This window comes from Carica papaya, chromosome 8 (genome assembly GCF_054855325.1).
Source record: "Carica papaya isolate Zhongbai chromosome 8, ASM5485532v1, whole genome shotgun sequence".
Lineage (NCBI taxonomy): Eukaryota > Viridiplantae > Streptophyta > Magnoliopsida > Brassicales > Caricaceae > Carica > Carica papaya.
The window spans coordinates 19217566-19236382 of record NC_142316.1 but is presented as its reverse complement, the minus strand read 5'-3'; the positions used below and the strand labels follow the sequence as shown (position 1 = coordinate 19236382).

The 18817-nt window shown below is 46.3% G+C and overlaps 4 non-coding genes and 26 pseudogenes across 4 annotated transcripts; 26 read left to right on the top strand and 4 right to left on the bottom strand.

Annotated features, from left to right (window-relative positions):
- The first annotated feature begins 12 nt into the window (after nucleotides 1-12).
- Nucleotides 13-131, top strand: LOC148249057 (5S ribosomal RNA; annotated as a pseudogene).
- A 546-nt stretch (nucleotides 132-677) lies between these two features.
- On the top strand, nucleotides 678-796 carry LOC148249056 (5S ribosomal RNA; annotated as a pseudogene).
- A 647-nt stretch (nucleotides 797-1443) lies between these two features.
- LOC148249055 (5S ribosomal RNA) lies at nucleotides 1444-1562 on the top strand (annotated as a pseudogene).
- Nucleotides 1563-2773: 1211 nt separating this feature from the next.
- Nucleotides 2774-2892, top strand: LOC148249054 (5S ribosomal RNA; annotated as a pseudogene).
- Nucleotides 2893-3100: 208 nt separating this feature from the next.
- LOC148249053 (5S ribosomal RNA) lies at nucleotides 3101-3216 on the top strand (annotated as a pseudogene).
- A 204-nt stretch (nucleotides 3217-3420) lies between these two features.
- Nucleotides 3421-3539, top strand: LOC148249052 (5S ribosomal RNA; annotated as a pseudogene).
- Nucleotides 3540-4103: 564 nt separating this feature from the next.
- Nucleotides 4104-4222, top strand: LOC148249051 (5S ribosomal RNA). The gene has a single exon (XR_015814908.1). It is a non-coding gene; the product is annotated as a 5S ribosomal RNA (ribosomal RNA).
- Nucleotides 4223-4426: 204 nt separating this feature from the next.
- LOC148249050 (5S ribosomal RNA) lies at nucleotides 4427-4545 on the top strand. Its single transcript, XR_015815299.1, has one exon. It is a non-coding gene; the product is annotated as a 5S ribosomal RNA (ribosomal RNA).
- Nucleotides 4546-5104: 559 nt separating this feature from the next.
- Nucleotides 5105-5223, top strand: LOC148249049 (5S ribosomal RNA). The gene has a single exon (XR_015814345.1). It is a non-coding gene; the product is annotated as a 5S ribosomal RNA (ribosomal RNA).
- Nucleotides 5224-5786: 563 nt separating this feature from the next.
- On the top strand, nucleotides 5787-5905 carry LOC148249048 (5S ribosomal RNA; annotated as a pseudogene).
- Nucleotides 5906-6466: 561 nt separating this feature from the next.
- On the top strand, nucleotides 6467-6585 carry LOC148249047 (5S ribosomal RNA; annotated as a pseudogene).
- A 1211-nt stretch (nucleotides 6586-7796) lies between these two features.
- LOC148249046 (5S ribosomal RNA) lies at nucleotides 7797-7915 on the top strand (annotated as a pseudogene).
- A 753-nt stretch (nucleotides 7916-8668) lies between these two features.
- On the top strand, nucleotides 8669-8787 carry LOC148249045 (5S ribosomal RNA; annotated as a pseudogene).
- Nucleotides 8788-8992: 205 nt separating this feature from the next.
- Nucleotides 8993-9111, top strand: LOC148249044 (5S ribosomal RNA; annotated as a pseudogene).
- An 824-nt stretch (nucleotides 9112-9935) lies between these two features.
- LOC148249043 (5S ribosomal RNA) lies at nucleotides 9936-10054 on the top strand (annotated as a pseudogene).
- A 563-nt stretch (nucleotides 10055-10617) lies between these two features.
- Nucleotides 10618-10736, top strand: LOC148249042 (5S ribosomal RNA; annotated as a pseudogene).
- Nucleotides 10737-11627: 891 nt separating this feature from the next.
- LOC148249041 (5S ribosomal RNA) lies at nucleotides 11628-11746 on the top strand (annotated as a pseudogene).
- A 205-nt stretch (nucleotides 11747-11951) lies between these two features.
- LOC148249040 (5S ribosomal RNA) lies at nucleotides 11952-12070 on the top strand (annotated as a pseudogene).
- Nucleotides 12071-12574: 504 nt separating this feature from the next.
- LOC148249039 (5S ribosomal RNA) lies at nucleotides 12575-12693 on the top strand (annotated as a pseudogene).
- Nucleotides 12694-12902: 209 nt separating this feature from the next.
- On the top strand, nucleotides 12903-13020 carry LOC148249038 (5S ribosomal RNA; annotated as a pseudogene).
- Nucleotides 13021-13581: 561 nt separating this feature from the next.
- On the top strand, nucleotides 13582-13700 carry LOC148249037 (5S ribosomal RNA). Its single transcript, XR_015815490.1, has one exon. It is a non-coding gene; the product is annotated as a 5S ribosomal RNA (ribosomal RNA).
- A 558-nt stretch (nucleotides 13701-14258) lies between these two features.
- On the top strand, nucleotides 14259-14377 carry LOC148249036 (5S ribosomal RNA; annotated as a pseudogene).
- Nucleotides 14378-14582: 205 nt separating this feature from the next.
- Nucleotides 14583-14701, top strand: LOC148249035 (5S ribosomal RNA; annotated as a pseudogene).
- Nucleotides 14702-15093: 392 nt separating this feature from the next.
- LOC148249034 (5S ribosomal RNA) lies at nucleotides 15094-15212 on the top strand (annotated as a pseudogene).
- Nucleotides 15213-15771: 559 nt separating this feature from the next.
- Nucleotides 15772-15890, top strand: LOC148249033 (5S ribosomal RNA; annotated as a pseudogene).
- A 546-nt stretch (nucleotides 15891-16436) lies between these two features.
- LOC148249032 (5S ribosomal RNA) lies at nucleotides 16437-16555 on the top strand (annotated as a pseudogene).
- Nucleotides 16556-16797: 242 nt separating this feature from the next.
- On the bottom strand, nucleotides 16798-16916 carry LOC148249031 (5S ribosomal RNA; annotated as a pseudogene).
- Nucleotides 16917-17462: 546 nt separating this feature from the next.
- On the bottom strand, nucleotides 17463-17581 carry LOC148249030 (5S ribosomal RNA; annotated as a pseudogene).
- Nucleotides 17582-18140: 559 nt separating this feature from the next.
- LOC148249029 (5S ribosomal RNA) lies at nucleotides 18141-18259 on the bottom strand (annotated as a pseudogene).
- A 392-nt stretch (nucleotides 18260-18651) lies between these two features.
- Nucleotides 18652-18770, bottom strand: LOC148249028 (5S ribosomal RNA; annotated as a pseudogene).
- Between the last annotated feature and the right edge of the window lie 47 nt (nucleotides 18771-18817).

The following is an 18817-nucleotide window of genomic DNA, read 5'->3' as shown; positions in this document are numbered from 1 at the left end:
GCGAAATTAAACAGGTGCGATCATACCAGCATAAATGCACCGGATCCCATCAGAACTCCGCAGTTAAGTGTGCTTTGGGGAAAGTAGTGCAATGATGGGTTACCTCGTGAGAAGTTCTTGTGTTGCACCCATTTTCTTTTTTTCAGATGTTTCGTTCGACGTTACGCGCGACTTTATACGCAAATGTGAGTCAAGAAACAGGGGCATTTTAATCGATATTAGAACGAGAAGGAGAGATGCAGAGTGCACGCACAAGGAAAAAAATGACGGGAGGGGGGATGGAGGGAGAAAAAGTGTATGTATTTGCAGCGCAGAATGAAACATGAGCAATCATACCATCACCAATGCAACGGATTCTATCAGAACTCCGCAAGTTAAGGGTGCTTGGGCGAGAGTAGCACTAGGATGGGTGACCTCCTGCGAAGTCCTTATATTTCACCCATTTTCTTAGGAAGTCCTCATGTTCCACCCATTTTTTTGCAGATGATTCTTTTGACGATACGCGCGACTTGAATTATGATCCTTATGTTTATTCGCAAATGTGAGTCACGGCACCGTAGCATTTTACTTTATATTAGAACTAGCACGGGAGGTGCAGTGCGCACGCACAAGGAAACAAATGACGGGAGGGGGAAGAAAGGATAAGGAGTTTATGTATTTGCAGCGCGGAATTAAACGGGTGCGATCATACCAGCACTAATGCACCGGATCCCGTCCGAACTCCGCAGTTAAGTGTGCTTTGGCGAGAGTAGTACTCAGATTGGTGAACTCCTGGGAAGTCCTCGTGTCGCACAAATTTTTTTTCAGACAGGTCGTTCGACGTTACACGCGACTGGAACTAGGGTCCGCTGGTTTATACGCAAATGTGAGTCAAGAAGTAGGGGCATTTTAATCGATATTAGAACGAGAATGAGAGGTGCAGTGTGAACGCACAAGGAAACAATTGATGGGAGGGGGAGGGAAGGAGAAGGAATGTATGTATTTTCAGCAAGAAATGAAACAGGTGCGATCATACCAGCACTAATGCAACGGATTCTATCAGAACTCCGTAGGTAAGGGAGCTTGGGCGAGAGTAGTACTAGCATGGGTTACCTCTTGCGAAGTTCTTATATTTCACCTATTTTCTTGTAAAGTCCTCGTGTTGCACGCATTTTTTTGCAGATGATTCTTTCGATGATACGCGCGACTTGAATTATGGTCCTCAGGTTTATGCGCAAATGTGAGTCGTGTCGCACCAATTTTTTTTCAGACGGGTCCTTCGACGTTACGCGCGTCTGGAACTAGGGTCCGCTGGTTTATACGCAAATGTAAGTCAAGAAGCAGGGGCACTTTAATCGATATTAGAACGAGAATGAGAGGTGAAGTGTGAACGCACAAGGAAACAAATGACGGGAGGGGGAAGAAAGGAGAAGGAGTGTATGTATTTTCAGCACGAAATTAAACAGGTGCGATCATACCAGCACTAAAGCTCTGGATCCCACCAGAACTCCGCAGTTAAGTGTTCTTGGGCGAGAGTAGTACTCAGATGGGTGACCACATGGGAAGCCCTTGTGTTGCACCAATTTTTTTTCGGATGGGTTGTTCAACGTTACGCGCGAATGGAATTATAAACCGTTGGTTCATTTGCAAAGGTGAGTCACGGTGCCGGGGCATATTACTTGATATTAGAACGTGAGAGAGAGGTGCAGAGTGCACGCACAAGGAAACAGATGACGGGAGGGGCGATGGAGGGAGAAAAAGTGTATGTATTTGCAGCGCAAAATGAAACATGAGCAATCATACGAGCACCAATGCAACAGATTCTATCAGAACTCCACAAGTTAAGGGTGTTTGGGCGAGAGAAGCACTAGGATGGGTGACCTCCTGCGAAGTCCTTATATTTCACCCATTTTTTTAGGAAGTCCTCGTGTTGCACCCATTTTTTTGCAGATGATTCTTTCGACGTTACGCGCGACTTGATTTATGGTCCGTAGATTTATTCGCAAATGTGAATCACGGCGCCGTGGCATTTTACTTGATATTAGAACGAGTACGGGAGGTGCAGTGCGCACGCACAAAAAAACAAATGACAGGATGAGGAAGAAAAGAGAATGAGTGTATGTATTTGAAGCGCAAAATTAGACAAGTGGCATCATACCAGCACTACTGCACTGGATCTCATCAGAACTCTGCGGTTAAGTGTGCTTGGGCGAGAGTAGTACTCGGATGGGTGACCTCTTGGGAAGTCCTCGTATTGAAACAATTTTTTTTCAGATGGGTCATTCGACGTTACGCGCGACTGGAACTATGGTCCACTGGTTTATACGCAAATGTGAGTCAAGAATCAGAGGCATTTTAATCGATATTAGAACGAGAAGGAGAGGTGCAGTGTGAACGCACAAGGAAACAAATGATGGGAGAGGGGAGGGAAGAAGGAGTGTATGTATTTTCAGCACGAAATTAAACAGGTGCGGTCACACCAGCACAAATGCAACGGATCCCATCAGAAATTCGCAGTTAAGTGTGCTTTGGCGTAAGTAGTACAATGATGGGTTACCTCTTGGGAAGTTCTCGTGTTCCACCCATTTTCTTTTTTTCAGATGTGCCATTCGACGTTACGCGCGACTTTAATTATGGTCCGCAGATTTATTCGCAAATGTGAGTCACGGCACCGTAGCATTTTACTTTATATTAGAACGAGCACGGGAGGTGCAGTGCGCACGCACAAGGAAACAAATGACGGGAGGGGCAAGAAAGGAGAAGGAGTTTATGTATTTGCAACGCGGAATTAAACGGGTGCCATCATACCAGCACAAATGCACCGGATCCCATCAAAACTCCTCAGTTAAGTGTGCTTTTGCGAAAGTAGTACAATGATGGGTTACCTCCTGGGAAGTTCTTGTGTTGCACCCATTTTCTTTTTTGTGATGTGCCGTTCGACGTTACGCGCGACTTTAATTATGGTCCGCAGATTTATTCGCAAATGTGAGTCACGGCGCCGTGGCATTTTACTTGATATTTGAACGAGAACGAGAGGTGCAGTGCGCACGCACAAGGAAACAAATGACGGGAGGGGGAAGAAAGGAGAAGGAGTTTATGTATTTGCAGCGTGAAATTAAACAGGTTCGATCATACCAGCACTGCACCGGATCCCATCAGAACTCTGCAGTTAAGTGTGCTTGAGCGAGAGTAGTGCTCGGATGGGTGACCATTTGGGAAGCCCTCGTGTTGCACCTATTTTTTTTCGGATGGGTTTTTCGACGTTACGCGCAAATGGAATTATAAACCGCTGGTCCATTTGCAAAGGTGAGTCACGGCGCCGGGGCATATTACTTGATATTAGAACGAGAAAGAGATATGCATAGTGCACGCACAAGGAAACAAATGATGGGAGGGGAGGAGGGAAGAAGGAGTGTATGTATTTTCAGCACGAAATTAAACAGGTGCGGTCACACCAACACAAATGCACCGGATCCCATCAGAACTACGCAGTTAAGTGTGCTTTGGCGAAAGTAGTACAATGATGGGTTACCTTCTGGGAAGTTCTCGTGTTGCACCCATTTTCTTTTTTTCAGATGTGCCGTTCGACGTTACGCGCGACTTTAATTATGGTCCGCAGATTTATTCGCAAATGTGAGTCACGGCGCCGTGGCATTTTACTTGATATTTGAACGAGAACGAGAGGTGCAGTGCGCACGCACAAGGAAACAAATGACGGGAGGGGAAGAAAGGAGAAGGAGTATGTTTTTGCAGCGCGAAATGAAACAGGTGCGATCATACCAGCACTAATGCAACGGATTCTATCAGAACTCTGTAGGTAAGGGTGCTTGGGCGAGAGTAGTACTATCATGGGTTACCTCCTGCGAAGTCCTTATATTTCACCAATTTTCTTGCGAAGTCCTCGTGTTGCACCCATTTTCTTTTTTTCAGATATGCCGTTCGACGTTACGCGCGACTTTAATTATGGTCTGCAGATTTATTCGCAAATGTGAGTCACGGCGCCGTGGCATTTTACTTGATATTTGAACAAGAACGACAGGTGCAGTGTGCACGCACAAAAAAGCAAATGACGGGAGGGGGAAGAAAGGGGAATGAGTTTATGTATTAGCAGCGCAAAATTAAACAGTTGCGATCATACCAGCACTAATGCACCGGATCCCATCAGAACTCCGCAGTGAAGTGTGCTTGGGCGAGATTAGTACTCGGATGGGTGACCTCCTGGGAAGTCCTCGTGTCGCACCAATTTTTTTTCAGACGGGTCGTTCGACGTTACGCGCGTCTGGAACTATGGTCCGCTGGTTTATACGCAAATGTGAGTCATGAAGCAGGGGTGTTTTAGTCGATATTAGAACGAGAATGAGAGGTGAAGTGTGAACGCACAAGGAAACAAATGTTGGGAGGGGAAGAAAGGAGAAGGAGTGTATGTATTTGCAGCGCAAAATTAAACAGGTGCGATCATACCAGCACTAAAGCTCCGGATCCCATCAGAACTCTGCAGTTAAGTGTGCTTGGGCGAGAGTAGTACTCAGATGGGTGACCACTTTGGAAGCCCTCGTGTTGCACCTATTTTTTTCGGATGGGTTGTTCGACATTACGCGCGAATGGAATTATAAACCACTGGTTCATTTGCAAAGGTGAGTCACGGTGCCGGGGAATATTACTTGATATTAGAAGGAGAAAGAGAGATGTAGAGTGCATGCACAAGGAAACAAATGACGGGAGGGGGGATGAAAGGAGAAAGAGTGTATGTATTTCCAATGCAGAATGAAACATGAGGGATCATACCAGCACTAATGCAACAGATTCTATCAGAACTCCGCAGTTAAGGGTGCTTGGGCGAGAAAAGTACTCGGATGGGTGACCTCTAGTGAAGTCCTTATATTACACCCATTTTCTTATGAAGTCCTCGTGTTGCACCCATTTTTTTGCAGATGATTCTTTCGACGATACGCGCGACTTGAATTATGGTCCTCAGGTTTATTCGCAAATGTGAGTTACGGCACCGTAGCATTTTTCTTGATATTAGAACGAGCACGGGAGGTGCAGTGCGCACGCACAAGGAAACAAATGACGGGAGGGGGAAGAAAGGAGAAGGAGTTTATGTATTTGCAGCGCGAAATTAAACTGGTGTGATCAAACCAGCACTAATGCACCGGATCCCATCAGAACTCCGCAGATAAGTGTGCTTGGGCGAGAGTAGTACTCGGATGGGTGACCTCCTGGGAAGTTCTCGTGTCGCACTAATTTTTTTTTTCAGACGGGTCGTTTTACGTTACGCGCGACTGGAACTAGGGTCCACTGGTTTATACGCAAATGTGAGTCAAGAAGCAGGGACATTTTAATCAATATTAGAATGAGAAGAAGAGATGCAGAGTGCACGCACAAGGAAACAAATGACGGGAGGGGGGATAGAGGGAGAAAAAGTGTATGTATTTGCAGTGCAGAATGAAACATGAGCAATCATACTAGCACCAATGTAACGGATTCTATTAGAACTCCGCAAGTTAAGGGTGCTTGGGCGAGAGTAGCACTAGGATGGGTGACCTCCTACGAAGTCCTTATATTTCACCCATTTTCTTAAGAAGTCCTCGTGTTGTACCCATTTTTTTGCAGATGATTCTTTCGACGATACACGCGACTTGAATTATGGTCCTCAGGTTTATTCGCAAATGTGAGTCACGGAACCTTAGCATTTTACTTGATATTAGAACGAGCACGGGAGGTGCAGTGCGTACGCACAAGGAAATAAATGACGGGAGGGGGAAGAAAGGAGAAGGAGTTTATGTATTTGCAGCGCAGAATTAAACAGGTGCGATCATACCAGCACTAATGCACCGGATCCCATCAGAACTCCACAGTTAAGTGTGCTTGGGTGAGAGTAGTACTCGGATGGGTGACCTCCTAGGAAGTCCTCGTGTCGCACTAATTTCTTTTCAGACGAGTCGTTCGACGTTACGCGCGACTGGAACTAGGGTCCACTGGTTTATAAGCAAATGTGAGTCAAGAAGCAGGGGCATTTTAATCGATATTAAAATGAGAAGGAGAGATGCAGAGTGCACGCACAAGGAAACAAATGACGGGAGGGGGGATGGAGGGAGAAAAAGTGTATGTATTTGCAGCGCAGAATGAAACATGAGCAATCATACCAGCACCAATGCAACGGATTCTTTCAGAACTCTGCAAGTTAAGGGTGCTTGGGCGAGAGTAGTACTAGGATGGGTGACCTCCTGCGAAGTCCTTATATTTCACCCATTTTTTTAGGAAGTCCTCGTGTTGCACCCATTTTTTTGCAGATGATTCTTTCGACGATACGCGCGACTTGAATTATGGTCCTCAGGTTTATTCGCAAATGTGAGTCACGGCACCGTAGTATTTTACTTGATATTAGAACGAGCACGGGCGGTGCAGTGCGCACGCACAAGGAAAGAAATGACGGGAGGGGGAAGAAAGGGGAATGAGTTTATGTATTTGCAGCGTGAAATTAAACAGGTGCGATCATACCAGCACTAATGCGCCGGATCCCATCAGAACTCCGCAGTTAAGTGTGCTTGGGCGAGATTAGTACTCGGATGGGTGACCTCCTAGAAAGTCCTCGTGTCGCACCAATTTTTTTTCAGACGGGTCGTTTGACATTACGCGAGTCTGGAACTAGGGTCCGCTGGTTTATACGCAAATGTGAGTCAAGAAGCAGGGGCATTTTAATCGATATTAGAACGAGAATGAGAGGTGAAGTGTGAACGCACAAGGAAACAAATGACCGGAGGGGGAAGAAATGAGAAGGAGTGTATGTATTTACAGCGCAAAATTAAACAGGTGCGATCATACCAGCAGTAAAGCCCCGGATCCCATCAAAACTCCTCACTTAAGTGTGCTTGGGTGAGAGTAGTACTCGGATGGGTGACAACTTGGGAAGCCCTCGCGTTGCACCTATTATTTTCATATGGGTCGTTCGACGTTACGCGCGACTGGAACTATGGTCCGCTGGTTTATACGCAAATGTGAATCAAGAATCAGTGGCATTTTAATCGATATTAGAACGAGAAGGAGAGGTGCAGTGTGAACGCACAAGGAAACAAATGATGGGAGGGGAGGAGGGAAGAAGGAGTGTATGTATTTTCAGCACGAAATTAAACAGGTGCGGTGTCACCAGCACAAATGCACCGGATCCCATCATAACTCCGCAGTTAAGTGTGCTTTGGCGAAAGTAGTACAATGATAGGTTACCTCCAGGGAAGTTCTCGTGTTGCACCCATTTTCTTTTTTTCAGATGTGCCGTTCGACGTTACGCGCGACTTTAATTATGGTCCGCAGATTTATTCGCAAATGTGAGTCACGGCGCCGTGGCATTTTACTTGATATTTGAACGAGAACGAGAGGTGCAGTGCGCACGCACAAGGAAACAAATGACGGGATGGGGGATGGAGGGAGAAAATGTGTATGTATTTGCAGCGCAGAATGAAACATGAGCAATCATACCAGCACCAATGCAATGGATTCTATCAGAACTCCGCAAGTTAAGGGTGCTTGGGCGAGAGTAGCACTAGGATGGGTGACCTCCTGCGAAGTCCTTATATTTCACCCATTTTCTTAGGAAGTCCTTTTGATGCACCCATTTTTTTGCAGATGATTCTTTCGATGATACGCGTGACTTGAATTATGGTGCTCAGGTTTATTCGCAAATGTGAGTCACGGCACCGTAGCATTTTACTTTATATTAGAAGGAGCACGGGAGGTGCAGTGCGCACGCACAAGGAAACAAATGACGGGAGGGGGAAGAAAGGGGAATGAGTTTATGTATTTGCAGCGTAAAATTAAACAGGTGCGATCATACTAGCACAAATGGACCGGATCCCATCAGAACTCCGCAGTTAAGTGTGCTTTGGGAAAAGTAGTACAATGATGAGTTACCTCGTGGGAAGTTCTCGTGTTGCACCCATTTTCTTTTTTTCATATGTGTCGTTCGACGTTACGCGCGACTTTAATTATGGTCCGCAGATTTATTCGCAAATGTGAGTCACGGCGCCGTGGCATTTTACTTGATATTTGAACGAGAACGAGAGGTGCAGTGCGCACACACAAGGAAACAAATGACGGGAGGGGGAAGAAAGGAGAAGGAGTTTATGTATTTGCAGCGCAAAATTAAACAGGGGCATTTTACGCGCGACTGGAACAAGGGTCCACTGGTTTATACGCAAATGTGAGTCAAGAAGCAGGGGCATTTTAATCGATATTAGAACGAGAAAGAGAGATGCAGAGTGCACGCACAAGGAAACAAATGACGGGAGGGGGGATGGAGGGAGAAAAAGTATATGTATTTGCAGCGCATAATGAAACATGAGCAATCATACCAGCACCAATGCAACGGATTCTATCAGAACTCCGCAAGTTAAAGGTGCTTGGGCGTGAGTAGCACTAGGACGGGTGACTTCCTGCGAAGTCCTTATATTTCACCCATTTTCTTAGGAAGTTCTCTTGTTGCACCCATTTTTTTGCAGATGATTCTTTCGACGATACGCGCGACTTGAATTATGGTCCTCAAGTTTATTCGCAAATGTGAGTCATGGCACCGTAGCATTTTACTTGATATTAGAACGAACACGGGAGGTGCATTGCGCACGCACAAGGAAACAAATGACGGGAGGGAGAAGAAAGGAGTAGGCGTTTATGTATTTGCAGCGCGAAATTAAACGGGTGCGATCATACAAGCACTAATGCACCGGATCCCATCAGAACTCCGCAGTTAAGTGTGCTTGGGCGAGAGTAGTACTTGGATGGGTGACCTCTTGGGAAGTCCTTGTGTCGCACCGATTTTTTTTCAAACGGGTCGTTCGACATTACGCGCGATTGGAACTAGGGTCCGTTGGTTTATACGCAAATGTGAGTCAAGAAGCAGGGGCATTTTAATCGATATTAGAACGAGAAGGAGAGGTGCAGTGTGTTCGCACAAGGAAACAATTGATGGGAAAGGGAGGGAAGGAGAAGGAGTGTATGTATTTTCAGCACGAAATGAAACAAGTGCGATCATACCAGCACTAATGCAGCGGATTCTATCAGAACTCCGTAGGTAAGGGTGCTTGGGCGAGAGTAGTACTAGCATGGGTTACCTCCTGCGAAGTCCTCGTGTCGTACCAATTTTTTTTCAGACGGGTCGTTTGACGTTACGCAGGAGTGGAACTAGGGTCCGCTGGTTTATACGCAAATGTGAGTCAAGAAGTAGGGGCATTTTAATCGATATTAGAAGGAGAACGAGAGGTGCAGTGTGAACGCACAAGGAAACAATTGATGGGAGGGGGAGAGAAGTAGAAGGAGTGTATGTATTTTCAGCACGAAATGAAACAGGTGCGATCATACCAGCACTAAAGCAACGGATTCTATCAGAACTCCGTAGGTAAGGGTGCTTGGGCGAGAGTAGTACTAGCATGGGTTACCTCCTGCGAAGTCCTTATATTTCACTCATTTTCTTGTGATGTCCTCGTGTTGCACCCATTTTAATCGATATTACAACGAGAAAGAGAGGTACAGTGTGAACGCACAAGGAAACAATTGATGGGAGGGGGAGGGAAGGAGAAGGAGTGTATGTATTTTCAGCACGAAATGAAACAGGTGTGATCATACCAGCACTAATGCAACGGATTCTATCAGAACTCCGTAGGTAAGGGTGCTTGGGCGAGAGTAGTACTAGCAAGGGTTACCTCCTGCGAAGTCCTTATATTTCACCCATTTTCTTGTAAAAGTCCTCGTCTTGCACCCATTTTTTTGCAGATGATTCTTTCGACGTTACGCGCGACTTGAATTATGGTCCTCAGGTTTATTCGCAAATGTGAGTCACGACGCCGTGGCATTTTACTTGATATTAGAACGAGAACGGGAGGTACAGTGCGCACGCACAAGGAAACAAATGACGGGAGGGAGAAGAAAGGGGAATTAGTGTATGTATTTGCAGCGCGAAATTAAACAGGTGCAATCATACCAGCACAAATGCACCGGATCCCATCAGAACTCCGCAGTTAAGTGTGCTTTGGCGAAAGTAGTACAATGATGGGTTACCTCCTGGGAAGTTCTCGTGTTGCACCGATTTTTTTTTTCAGATGTGTCGTTCGAAATTACGCGCGACTTTAATTTTTGTCCGCAGATTTATTCACAAATGTGAGTCACGGCGCCGTAGCATTTTACCTGATATTTGAACGAGAACGAGAGGTGCAGTGCGCACGCACAAGGAAACAAATGACAGGAGGGGGGATGGAGGGAGAAAAAGTGTATGTATTTGCAGCGCAGAATGAAACATGAGCAATCATACCAGCACCAATGCAACGGATTCTATCAGAACTCCGCAAGTTAAGGGTGCTTGGGGGAGAGTAGCACTAGGATGGGTGACCTCCGGCGAAGTCCTTATATTTCACACATTTTCTTAGGAAGTCCTCGTGTTGCACCTATTTTTTTGTAGATGATTCTTTCGACGATATGTGCGACTTGAATTATGGTCCTCAGGTTTATTCGCAAATGTGAGTCACGACACCGTAGCATTTTACTTGATATTAGAATGAGCACGGGAGGTGCAGTGCGCACGCACAAGGAAACAAATGACGGGAGGGGGAAGAAAGGAGAAGGAGTTTATCTATTTGCAGCGTGGAATTAAACGGGTGCGATCATACAAGCACTAATGCACTGGATCCCATCATAACTTCGCAGTTAAGTGTGCTTGGGCGAGAGTAGTACTCGGATGGGTGACCTCCTAGGAAGTCCTCGTGTCGCACTAATTTTTTCTTTTAGACGGGTCGTTCGAGGTTACGCGCGACTGAAACTAGGGTCCGCTGGTTTATACGCAAATGTGAGTCAAGAAGCAGGGGCATTTTAATTGATATTAGAACGAGAAGGAGAGATGCAGAGTGCACGCACAAGGAAACAAATGACGGGAGGGGGGATGGAGGGAGAAGAAGTGTATGTATTTGCAGCGCAGAATGAAACCTGAGCAATCATACCAGCACCAATGCAACTGATTCTATCAGAACTCCGCAGGTTAAGGGTGCTTGGGCGAGAGTAGCACTAGGATGATTGACCTCCTGGGAAGTCCTTTTGTCGCACTAATTTTTTTTTTTAGACGGATCGTTCGACGTTATGCGCGACTGGATCTAGGGTCCACTGGTTTATACGCAAATGTGAGTCAAGAAGCAGGGGCATTTTAATCGATATTAGAACAAGAAATAGAGATGCAGAGTGCACGCACAAGGAAACAAATGACGGGAGGGGGGATGGAGGGGGAAAAAGTGTATGTATTTGCAGCGCAGAATGAAACATGAGCAATCATACCAGCACCAATGCAACGGATTCTATCAGAACTCCGCAAGTTAAGGGTGCTTGGGCAAGAGTGGCACTAGGATGGGTGACCTCCTGCGAAGTCCTTATATTTCACCAATTTTCTTAGAAAGTCATCGTGTTGCACCCATTTTTTTGCAGATGATTCTTTCGACGATACGCGCGACTTGAATAATGGTCCTCAGGTTTATTCGCAAATGTGAGTCACGGCACCGTAACATTTTACTTGATATTAGAACTAGCACGGGAGGTGCAGTGCGCACGCACAAGGAAACAAATGACGGGAGGGGGAAGAATTGGAAAGGAGTTTATGTATTTGCAGCGCGGAATTCACCGGTTGCGATCATACCACCACTAATGCAACGGATCCTATCAGAACTCCGCAGTTAAGTGTGCTTGGGCGAGAGCAGTACTCTGATGGGTGACCTCCTGGGAAGTCCTCGTGTCGCAAAAATTTTTTTTCAGACGGGTCGTTCGACGTTACGCGCGACTGGAAATAGGGTCCGCTTGTTTATAAGCAAATGTGAGTCAAGAGGCAGGGGCATTTTAATCGATATTAGAACGAGAATGAGAGGTGCAGTGTGAACGCACAAGGAAACAATTGACGGGAGGGGGAAGAAAGGAGAAGGAGTGTATGTATTTGCAGCGCGAAATTAAACCGGTGCGATCATACCAGCAATAAAGCCCCGGATCCCATCAGAACTCTGCAGTTAAGTGTGCTTGGGCGAGAGTAGTACTCGGATGGGTTACCTCCTGCGAAGTCCTTATATTTCACCCATTTTCTCTGGAGGTCCTCGTGTTGCACCCATCTTTTTGCAGATGATTCTTTTGACGTTACGTGCAACATGATTTATGGTCCGCAGGTTTATTCGCAAATGTGAGTCACAGCGCCGTGACATTTTACTTGACATTAGAACGAGTACGGAAGGTGCAGTGCGCACGCACAAGGAAACAAATGACGGGATGAGGAAGAAACGAGAATGTGTGTATGTATTTGAAGCGCAAAATTAAACAAGTGGCATCATACCAGCACTAATGCACCGGATGGATGACCTCTTGGGAAGTCCTCGTATCGCAATAATTTTTTTTCAGATGGGTCGTTCGACGTTACGCGCGACTGGAACTATGGTCCGCTGGTTTATATGCAAATGTGAGTCAAGAATCAGGGGCATTTTAATCGATATTAGAACGAGAAAGAGAGGTGCAGTGTGAACGCAAAAGGAAACAAATGATGGGAGGGGGGGAGGGAAGGAGTGTATGTATTTTCAGCACGAAATTAAACAGGTGCGGTCACACCAGCACAAATGCACCGGATCCCATCAGAACTCCGCAGTTAAGTGTGCTTTGGCGAAAGTAGTACAATGACGGGTTACCTCCTGGGAAGTTCTCGTGTTTCACCCATTTTCTTTTTTTCAGATGTGCCGTTCGACGTTACGCGCGACTTTAATTATGGTCCGCAGACTTATTCGCAAATATGAGTCACGGCGCCGTGGCATTTTACTTGATATTTGAACGAGAACGAGAGGTGCAGTGCGCACGCACAAGGAAACAAATGACGGGAGGGGGAAGAAATGAGAAGGAGTTTATGTATTTGCAGCGCGAAATTAAACAGGTGCGATCATACCAGCACTATGCTACGGATCCCATTAGAACTCCGCAATTAAGTGTGCTTGGGCGAGAGTAGTACTCGGATGGGTGACATCTTGGGAAGTCCTCGTGTCGCACTAATTTTTTTTTTCAGACGGGTCGTTCGACGTTACGCGCGACTGGAACTAGGGTCCATTGGTTTATACGCAAATGTGAGTCAGGAAGCAGGGGCATTTTAATCGATATTAGAACGAGAAGGAGAGGTGCAGTGTGAACGCACAAGGAAACAATTGATGGGAGGGGGAGGGAAGGAGAATGAGTGTATGTATTTTCAGCACGAAATGAAACAGGTGCGATCATACCAGCACGAATGCAACGGATTCTATCAGAACTCCGTAGGTAAGGGTGCTTGGGCGAGAGTAGTACTAGCATGGGTTACCTCCTGCGAAGTCCTTATATTTCACCCATTTTCTTGGGAGGTCCTCGTGTTGCACCCATCATTTTGCAGATGATTCTTTCGACTTTACGCGCGACTTGATTTGTGGTCTGCAGGTTTATTCTCAAATGTGAGTCACGGCGCCGTGGCATTTTACTTGATATTAGAATGAGTACGGGAGGTGCAGTGCGCACGCACAAGGAAACAAATGACGGGAGGGGGAAGAAAGGAGAATGAGTTTATGTATTTGCAGTGCGGAATTAAACGGGTGCGATCATACCAGCACTAATGCACCGGATCCCTTCAGAACTCCGCAGTTAAGTGTGTTTGGGCGAGTGTAGTACTCGGATGGGTGACCTCTTGGGAAGTCCTCGTGTCGCACCAATTTTTTTCAGACGGGTCGTTCGATGTTACGCGCGACTGGAACTAGGGTCCGCTGGTTTATACACAAATGTGAGTCAAGAAGCAGGGGAATTTTAATCGATATTAGAACGAGAAGGAGAGGTGCAGTGTGAACGCACAAGGAAATAATTGATGGGAGGGGGAGGGAAGGAGAAAAAGTGTATGTATTTGCAGCGCAGAATGAAACAGGTGCGATCATACCAGCACTAATGCAACCGATTCTATCAGAACTCCGTAGGTAAGGGTGCTTGGGCGAGAGTAGTAATAGCATGGGTTACCTCCTGCGAAGTCCTTATATTTCACCCATTTTCTTGTGAAGTCCTCGTGTTGCACCCATTTTTTTGTAGATGATTCTTTCGACGTTACGCGCGACTTGAACTATGGTCGTCAGGTTTATTCGCAAATGTGAGTCACGGCGCTGTAGCATTTTACTTGATATAAGAACGAAAACGGGAGGTGCAGCGCGCACGCACAAGGAAACAAATGACGGGAGGGGGAAGAAAAGAGAAGGAGTGTATGCATTTGCAGCGAGAAACTAAACAGGTGCGATCATGCCAGCACTAAAGCCCCGGATCCCATCAGAACTCCGCAGTTAAGTGTGCTTGGGCGAGATTAGTACTCGGATGGTTGACCTTCTGGGAAGTCCTCGTGTCGCACAAATTTTTTTTCAGACTGGTCGTTCGACATTACGCGCGTCTGGAACTAGGGTCCGCTGGTTTATACGCAAATGTGAGTCAAGAAGCAGGGGCATTTTAATCGATATTAGAACGAGAATGAGAGGTGAAGTGTGAACGCACAAGGAAACAAATGACGGGAGGGGGAAGAAAGGAGAAGGAGTGTATGTATTTGCAACGCGAAATTAAAGAGGTGCGATCATAGCAGCACTAAAGCCCCGGATCCCATCAGAACTCCGCAGTTAAGTTTGCTTGGGCGAGAGTAGTACTCGGATGGGTGACCACCTGGGAAGCCCTCGTGTTGCACCTATTTTTTTTTGGATGGGTTGTTCGACGTTACGCGCGAATGGAATTATAAACCGCTGGTTCATTTACAAAGGTGAGTCACGGTGCCAGAGCATATTACTTGATATTAGAACGAGAAAGAGAGATGCAGAGTGCACGCACAAGGAAACAAATGACGGGAGGGTGGATGGGAGGAGAAAGAGTGTATGTATTTGCAATGATGAATGAAACATGAGGGATCATACCAGCACCAATTATGGCCCACAGATTTATTCGCAAATGTGAGTCACGGCGCCGTGGCATTTTACATGATATTTGAACGACAACGAGAGGTGCAGTGCGCACGCACAAGGAAACAAATGACGGGAGGGGGAAGAAAAGAGAAGGAGTTTATGTATTTGCAGCGCGGAATTAAACAGGTGCGATCATACCAGCACTAATGCACCGGATCCCATCAGAACTCCGCAGTTAAGTGCGCTTGGGCAAGAGTAGTACTCGGATGGGTGACCTATTGGGAAGTCCTCGTGTCGCACCAATTTTTTTTCAGACGGGTCGTTCGACATTACGCGCGATTGGAACTAGGGTCCGTTGGTTTATACGCAAATGTGAGTCAAGAAGCAGGGGCATTTTAATCGATATTAGAACGAGAAGGAGAGGTGCAGTATGAACGCACAAGGAAACAATTGATGGGATGGGGAGGGAAGGAGAAGGAGTGTATGTATTTTAAGCACGAAATGAAACAGGTGCGATCATACCAGCACTAATGCAACGGATTCTATCAGAACTCCGTAGGTAAGGGTGCTTGGGCGGGAGTAGTACTAGCATGGGTTACCTCCTGCGAAGTCCTTATATTTCACCCATTTTCTTGTGAAGTCCTCGTGTTGCACCCATTTTTTTGCAGATGATTCTTTCGACGTTACGCGCGACTTGAATTATGGTCCTCAGGTTTATTCGCAAATGTGAGTCACGGCGCTGTAGCATTTTACTTGATATTAGAACGAGAACGGGAGGTGCAGTGCGCACGCACAAGGAAATAAATTACGGGAGGGGGAAGAAAGGGGAATGAGTTTATGTATTTGTAGCGTAAAATTAAACAGCTGCGATCATACCAGCACTAATGCACCGGATCCCATCAGAACTCCGCATTTAAGTGTGCTTAGGCGAGAGTAGTACTCGGATGGGTGACCTCCTAGGAAGTCCTCGTGTCGCACTAACTTTTTTTTTCAGACGGGTCGTTCGACGTTACGCGCGACTGGAACTAGGGTCCACTGGTTTATACGCAAATGTGAGTCAAGAAGCAGGGGCATTTTAATTGATATTAGAACGAGAAAGAGAGATGCAGAGTGGACGCACAAGGAAACAAATGACGGGAGGGGGGATGGAGGGAGAAAGAGTGTATGTATTTGCTGAGCAGAATGAAACATGAGCAATCATACCAGCACCAATGCAACGGATTCTATCAGAACTCCGCAAGTTATGGGTGCTTGGGCGAGAGAAGCACTAGGATGGGTGACATTTTGCGAAGTCCTTATATTTCACCCATTTTCTTAGGATGTCCTCGTGTTGCACCCATTTTTTTGCAGATGATTCTTTCGACGATACGCACGACTTGATATTCGCAAATATGAGTCACGGCACCGTAGCATTTTACTTGATATTAGAACGAGCACGGGAGGTGCAGTGCGCACGCACAAGGAAATAAAAGACGAGAGGGGGAAGAAATGAGAAGGAGTTTATGTATTTGCAGCGCGGAATTAAATGGGTGCGATCATACCAGCACAAATGCAACGGATCCCATTATAACTCCGCAGTTAAGTGTGCTTTGGCGAAAGTAGTACAATGATGGGTTACCTCCTGGGAAGTTCTCGTGTTGCACCCATTTTCTTTTTTTCAGATCTGCCGTTCGACGTTACGCGCGACTTTAATTATGGTCCGCAGATTTATTCGCAAATGTGAGTCACAGCGCCGTGGCATTTTACTTGATATTTGAGCGAGAACGAGAGTCTTTACTTGATATTTGAGCGAGAACGAGAGTCACCGTGACTCACATTTGCGAATAAATCTGCGGACCATAATTAAAGTCGCGCGTAACGTCGAACGGCAGATCTGAAAAAAAGAAAATGGGTGCAACACGAGAACTTCCCAGGAGGTAACCCATCATTGTACTACTTTCGCCAAAGCACACTTAACTGCGGAGTTATAATGGGATCCGTTGCATTTGTGCTGGTATGATCGCACCCATTTAATTCCGCGCTGCAAATACATAAACTCCTTCTCATTTCTTCCCCCTCTCGTCTTTTATTTCCTTGTGCGTGCGCACTGCACCTCCCGTGCTCGTTCTAATATCAAGTAAAATGCTACGGTGCCGTGACTCATATTTGCGAATATCAAGTCGTGCGTATCGTCGAAAGAATCATCTGCAAAAAAATGGGTGCAACACGAGGACATCCTAAGAAAATGGGTGAAATATAAGGACTTCGCAAAATGTCACCCATCCTAGTGCTTCTCTCGCCCAAGCACCCATAACTTGCGGAGTTCTGATAGAATCCGTTGCATTGGTGCTGGTATGATTGCTCATGTTTCATTCTGCTCAGCAAATACATACACTCTTTCTCCCTCCATCCCCCCTCCCGTCATTTGTTTCCTTGTGCGTCCACTCTGCATCTCTCTTTCTCGTTCTAATATCAATTAAAATGCCCCTGCTTCTTGACTCACATTTGCGTATAAACCAGTGGACCCTAGTTCCAGTCGCGCGTAACGTCGAACGACCCGTCTGAAAAAAAAAGTTAGTGCGACACGAGGACTTCCTAGGAGGTCACCCATCCGAGTACTACTCTCGCCTAAGCACACTTAAATGCGGAGTTCTGATGGGATCCGGTGCATTAGTGCTGGTATGATCGCAGCTGTTTAATTTTACGCTACAAATACATAAACTCATTCCCCTTTCTTCCCCCTCCCGTAATTTATTTCCTTGTGCGTGCGCACTGCACCTCCCGTTCTCGTTCTAATATCAAGTAAAATGCTACAGCGCCGTGACTCACATTTGCGAATAAACCTGAGGACCATAATTCAAGTCGCGCGTAACGTCGAAAGAATCATCTGCAAAAAAATGGGTGCAACACGAGGACTTCACAAGAAAATGGGTGAAATATAAGGACTTCGCAGGAGGTAACCCATGCTAGTACTACTCCCGCCCAAGCACCCTTACCTACGGAGTTCTGATAGAATCCGTTGCATTAGTGCTGGTATGATCGCACCTGTTTCATTTCGTGCTTAAAATACATACACTCCTTCTCCTTCCCTCCCCATCCCATCAATTGTTTCCTTGTGCGTTCATACTGCACCTCTCCTTCTCGTTCTAATATCGATTAAAATGCCCCTGCTTCTTGACTCACATTTGCGTATAAACCAACGGACCCTAGTTCCAATCGCGCGTAATGTCGAACGACCCGTCTGAAAAAAAATTGGTGCGACACGAGGACTTCCCAATAGGTCACCCATCCGAGTACTACTCTTGCCCAAGCGCACTTAACTGCGGAGTTCTGATGGGATCCGGTGCATTAGTGCTGGTATGATCGCACCTGTTTAATTCCGCGCTGCAAATACATAAACTCCTTCTCTTTTCTTCCCCCTCCCGTCATTTGTTTCCTTGTGCGTGCGCACTGCACCTCTCGTTGTCGTTCAAATATCATGTAAAATGCCACGGCGCCGTGACTCACATTTGCGAATAAATCTGTGGGCCATAATTGGTGCTGGTATGATCCCTCATGTTTCATTCATCATTGCAAATACATACACTCTTTCTCCTCCCATCCACCCTCCCGTCATTTGTTTCCTTGTGCGTGCACTCTGCATCTCTCTTTCTCGTTCTAATATCAAGTAATATGCTCTGGCACCGTGACTCACCTTTGTAAATGAACCAGCGGTTTATAATTCCATTCGCGCGTAACGTCGAACAACCCATCCAAAAAAAAATAGGTGCAACACGAGGGCTTCCCAGGTGGTCACCCATCCGAGTACTACTCTCGCCCAAGCAAACTTAACTGCGGAGTTCTGATGGGATCCGGGGCTTTAGTGCTGCTATGATCGCACCTCTTTAATTTCGCGTTGCAAATACATACACTCCTTCTCCTTTCTTCCC